A 6000-nucleotide genomic window follows, 5' to 3' on the forward strand; every position below is an offset into this window, starting at 1 on the left:
TATTAGTGGACTGACTCGTGGTTCAGGCACTCTATTATTTGAGGAAGCTGGGTGCCATTTTTGTTTCTTTTTGTGTTGACTCTGCCTAGCGACTGGAGTTTGTTTTATGGCATGACTCCAAGAAATTTTGAGATTGAGAGATTTTGCATTGTCGGAAGATTTTTTGTTACACTGAAGTTTCCGGCCAGATTCGAGAATGGACACTTTGGATGACCACAAAATATCTATATGTTCACATAAAGGACGTCTTTTATAAAGTTGACGGGCTGAGTAAGTTATGGTGTATTTTTTTTTGTTTGTTTTTTTTTCCGCACGGCCTCCGAGTTAGTTTGGCTCTTGATCATCCGAGGAACCGGGATGCCGGTTTTGTTTTTCGTGCTGGCTCTGCCTAACGGCTGGAGCTTGTTTTGTGGAATTACACTACTTCGGGACACTTGTGGTTAAATATGTTTGTTCTTTGTGCTTATGCCTCCTAGTAGAATGATTACCTCATCTACTGCACTCATAACAGCCAGTTCACTGAACAATTGTTTGTCTGTCCGAGGAAACGGAATGGCTTTATATCAGCTGGAATTTGTTTTGTGAAGGAACACACCTTCAAGACAGTTCTGTGAATGAATCTACATGTTTTTTCTGTTATTCTGCCTGTTGGCTGGGGTATGTTTTACAAAGTATTTTCTGTTATTGTAATTGTGCCTCACAAAATTTGTGCAGAAGCACCAGACTCAAGCATTTCGATGGCAAAGTTGTCGCGGGGGATCTCGTAGGCGTACATGGACTCTTTGAGTTTAGAGGGATTGTCGCTGGTTGGCGCTGTCGTGCGCGGGGTTAATGCGCACGTTTTTCTTTTTTCTGTTTGTTTTGTTCCGGGGGAAGTTCGGGGTTTGATTATTGCATTAATGGAGAATGTGGTCTGTATAATTTAGTTTTTGACACACTCATTTTTTTTATTTTTTATTATATCAATATGTCAAATGTTAATGTGAATGGGTTATCTCTCTCCACATGGAATGTAAATGGGTTGGGGCACCCCATAAAAAGAAGGAAGGTTATTTCTGTTCTTAAGCGCAAGAAATATGATATAGTGTTTCTTCAAGAAACGCATCTTTCCCCGCAAGAAGCTGAAAAATTTGGGAAGATATGGGGTGGACATGTTTTCTTTAGTGCTTGCTCAAGTAAGAGCAGGGGAGTCATTATATTGATTAATAAACATCTACAATTCAAATGTCTCAAACAGATTAAAGATAAATTAGGAAGAGTCATTGTTGTGTTAGGAGAAATTCAGGGGCAAAGGTTGATTTTGGCTAATATTTAAGCACCTAACGCTGATGATCAGGGCTTTTTTATAGATCTTGAAGGGATGTTGCAAGCTGCTGGCATCTCTCATGACATAATATTGGGAGGAGACTTTAATCTTTTGATGGATTCAGTCCTTGATCACAGTGAAGCAAAAGTGTGTAAACCCCCTAGAGCTACATTGACACTTCAAAAGATCTGTACAAATCTTGGTCTTGTAGATATCTGGTGACTTTTGAACCCATCTGGTAGGGATTATACATTTTTTTCATCAGTTCATAAGATTTACTCTAGAATAGATTTTTTTTTATATCGAAGTCCCTCATTTCATCTGTTGTTGATTGCTCAATTGGAAATATCTTAGTCTCAGATCACGCCCTGGTGAGTTTAGAGATATTGCCACATACAGAGAAAAGGAAATCATATAATTGGCGCTTTAATGTATCCCTTTTGCAAAATCCTGATTTTCAACAAATGTTAAAGACTGAAATCAGTGTCTATATGGAGACCATCTGGTCCTCGGTATCCTCTGTGGGCGTGGCTTGGGAGGCACTTAAGGCGGTTCTTAGGGGTCGAATCATAAAGCACGAGAACTTGTGGAGTTGGAAGGAAATATTAAAAGTGCCGAGGCAGAGCTGAAGCGCTGTATGTCATCTGATGGCCTCAGAGAATTGACCCGATTGAAATACAGGTATAATACTATTCTGTCACAGAATGTGAAGTTTTGGTTGTTCAGGGCAAGACAGTCATACTCTGAGTCAGGGGACAAAGCAGGGAAGCTTTTGGCTAGATATATTAAGCAGAGAGAGTCTTTTTCTACTATTCCCTCAGTGAAATCTGCTGGTGGTGAAATGTTTACCTCAGCCATTGATATTAATAATGCTTTTAAAGAATTCTATCTTGATCTCTACAGTTCTATATCTTCGTCTACTGATGAGGATATTAGGAACTTTGTGGAACCATTAGAACTCCCTAAACTGACGAATGAGCAAAAAAACTCTCTTGATTCTGAGATAATCTTGGAGGAACTTGACGAGGTAATCAAGTCCCTACCTACAGGCAAGGCTCCGGAGCCAGATGGCTTTGCCACTGAATGTTTTAGATCTTATGCTACAGGACTGGCTCCACTTTTGTTAGAAGTTTATACTGAATCATTAAAGAATGGAAAGCAGCACCAACCATGACACAAGCCCGGATCAGTCTGATTCTTAAAAAGGACAAAGATCCAAGCGAGTGTAAAAGTTACCGTCCAATTTCCCTGATCCAGCTAGATGTAAAAATCCTGGCTAAAATTTTGGCTAACCGATTAAGTAAGGTTATGACATCTCTTATACATATAGATCAGGTGGGGTTTATATGGGGCCGCAGCTCTTCTGGACAACATCAGGTGTCTCATCAATATCATGTGGTCAGTGGCGAATGATCAGACTCCGGTCGCTGCCATCTCACTTGACGTCGAAAAGGCGTTTGATATGGTAGAATGGGATTATCTTTTTAAGATTTTGGAAATATATGGGTTCGGGAGTATGTTTATTGGTTGGATTAAGTTACTTTATAAACACCCTGTAGCAGCGGTACAAACAAATGGATTAATTTCAGAATATTTTACTCTGGATAGGGGCACCCGTCAGGGTTGCCCTCTTTCCCCATTATTGTTCTGTCTTGCCCTGGAACCATTAGCAGCCACGATAAGAAAAGATGATGATTTTCCAGGGGTGATGGCGGGAGGTGTGGCGCATAAGCTTCTGCTTTATGCAGATGATATTTTATTATTTGTCTCCGACCCCACTAGATCTATGCCTTGCCTCCACAGAATTATTAATTCCTTTTCCAAGTTCTCAGGATACAAAGTCAATTGGTCTAAATCCGAAGCTTTGGCTTTGACAGCATACTGTCCAGTAACGGCCTTCCAGCCAGGCGCCTTCCAGTGGCCCAAACAGGGCATTAAGTATTTGGGCATTTTATTCCCAACAAATTTGTCTGATTTAGTCAGAGTTAATTTTGACCCTTTAATAAAACGGTTTTCGAACGATGTAGACAGGTGGGCTTCATTACATTTATCGATGATTGGGAAGGTTAATGTTATTAAAATGAACTGTATTCCAAAATTTAACTACTTGCTACAGTCTCTCCCTGTAGATGTCCCCCTCTCTTATTTCAAGCAATTTGATAGCATAGCGAAGTCTTTCATTTGGAGTGGTAAGTGCCCCAGTCTACATTTCAATAAATTACATAGGCCGACTGACAAAGGTGGGCTAGGCTTACCCAAGATTTTGTTTTATTATTATTATGCATTCGGTCTCAGACATTTGGCTCATTGGTCGCTTCCACCTGAAAGAGCCCCTCCCTGGTTCTGCATTGAACAAGAACTCCTTGCCCCTATTTTGCCATTGCACAGCCTTTCCATCAAACTAAATAGAGAAGTTAAATCACAACCCATTATTTCACAATTACACTCAGTATGGACAAAAGTGTCCAGAGTGTTTAATTCAGATATTTATCTAAATGTTGCCTCGAGCCTATGGCTAAACCCCAAACTATGCATTAATAAGTCCCCTTTTTGTTGGTCAGAGTGGATTGCGAGGGGGGTTAATTCACTCGGTGATCTTTACAAGAGCGGTGTGATGAGATCCTTTGAAAATCTGGTTCAATATTTTGGGATCCCCAGATCTCAGTTTTTTAGGTATCTTCAGTTATGCCATTTGCTCGGTACTATTTTTGGGAGTAGCATACACCCCCCTAAAGCAGCAGATACTCTAGAAGTGGTGATTTCTGCTTTTGGAAAGGGCCATGAGGCATTAGTGTATTACTCCTTATTAATTCAGAGTCTGGGGGATGGAGTCTCAACCACTCTCAAGAGATTATGGGAGAAATATTTAAACCTGGAATTAGAGGAGAGAGAATGGGCTAGGATTTTAAAAAAACATAAAAACTGCATCGAGAGATGCAAGGGTGCGCCTTATACAATTCAAGATTTTACATCGGTTCTATTGGACCCCCTCTAAATTGTATAGGCTTGGTCTTAAAGACACACCCACCTGCTGGCGATGCCAATCAGAGGAAGGAGACATGGCCCATGTTTTTTGGTGGTGCACTGAGATTCAGGAATTTTGGTTGAAGGTACAGAGTGTTCTGTGTGACGTGTTGGGCATTCGGATTTCATTTTGCCCCAGACTCTGTGTTTTGGGTGATGGGGCGGTCATCGACGTAGGTGATAAATACATAAACAATTGGATCCTCACTAGTGCGATGATAGGCAGGCAGATTGTTTTATGGGGCTGGAAGTTGGTGGGAGAACCCTCAATTCGGGAGTGGTGCGAGGAGATGGGAAGGGTGGCAGCCTTCGAAGAGGTATCATGTAGAAGGCTGGGGATATGGGATTCTTTTATTGGGAAATGGGGTAGATATTTGACATTTTTGGGGGCTCTCGTAGAGGGTCTGTGGAGAGAGAGGTATAGTTTAGAGTTGTATGTTTATTATAGGTATATGTGTATGTGTGTGTGTATGTATGTATATATATATATATATATATATATATATATATATATATGTATATGTGTGTGTGTATATGTTTATGTATGTATGTGTATGTATGTGTATGTGTGTATGTATATATATGTATGTGTATAGATATATATATATACACACATACACACATATACATATGTGTATATATATATATATATATATACACACATGTGTATATATATATGTGAGTGTATATATATATGTATATATTTATTTATTATTTTATTCTCTGTAAATGTGTGTACTTATGTAAGACCACTGGGATGTTCATTTGGGGTGGGGTTCTTGATCGGGGAGGGGAAGTAGTGAGTGTTAATGTCGATTCACTGTATATATGTTTTCTTTTTCTTTGTTTTGAAAATTAATAAAATATTAATCAAAAAAAAAAATGACAAAAAAAAAATAAAATCACAGCCTTTGCCATGACACTCAAAATTGAGCTCAGGTGCATCCTGTTTCCACTGATCATCCTTGAGATGTTTCTACAACTTGATTGGAGTCCACCTGTGGTAAATTCAGTTGATTGGACATGATTTGGAAAGGCACACACCTGTCTATATAAGGTCCCACAGTTAACAGTGCATGTCAGAGCACAAACCAAGCCATGAAGTCCAAGGAATTGTCTGTAGACCTCCGAGACAGGATTGTATCGAGGCACAGATCTGGGGAAAGGTACAGAAAAATTTCTGCAGCATTGAAGGTCCCAATGAGCACAATGGCCTCCATCATCCGTAAATGGAATAAGTTTGGAACCACCAGGACTCTTCCTAGAGCTGGCCGCCCGGCCAAACTGAGTGATCGGTGGAGAAGGGCCTTAGTCAGGGAGGTGACCAAGAACCCGATGGTCACTCTGACAGAGCTCCGGCGCTTCTCTGTGGAGAGAGGAGAACCTTCCAGAAGAACAACCATCTCTGCAGCACTCCACCAATCAGGCCTGTATGGTAGAGTGGCCAGACGGAAGACACTCCTCTGTAAAAGGCACATGACAGCCCACCTGGAGTTTGCCAAAAGGCACCTGAAGGACTCTCAGACCATGAGAAACAAAATTCTCTGGTCTGATGAAACAAAGATTGAACTCTTTGGCCTGAATGGCAAGCGTCATGTCTGGAGGAAACCAGGCACCGTTCATCACCTGGCCAATACCATCCCTACAGTGAAGCATGGTGGTGGCAGCAT

The sequence above is a fragment of the Myxocyprinus asiaticus genome, chromosome 42, assembly GCF_019703515.2.
Source record: "Myxocyprinus asiaticus isolate MX2 ecotype Aquarium Trade chromosome 42, UBuf_Myxa_2, whole genome shotgun sequence".
Taxonomy (NCBI): Eukaryota; Metazoa; Chordata; class Actinopteri; order Cypriniformes; family Catostomidae; genus Myxocyprinus; species Myxocyprinus asiaticus.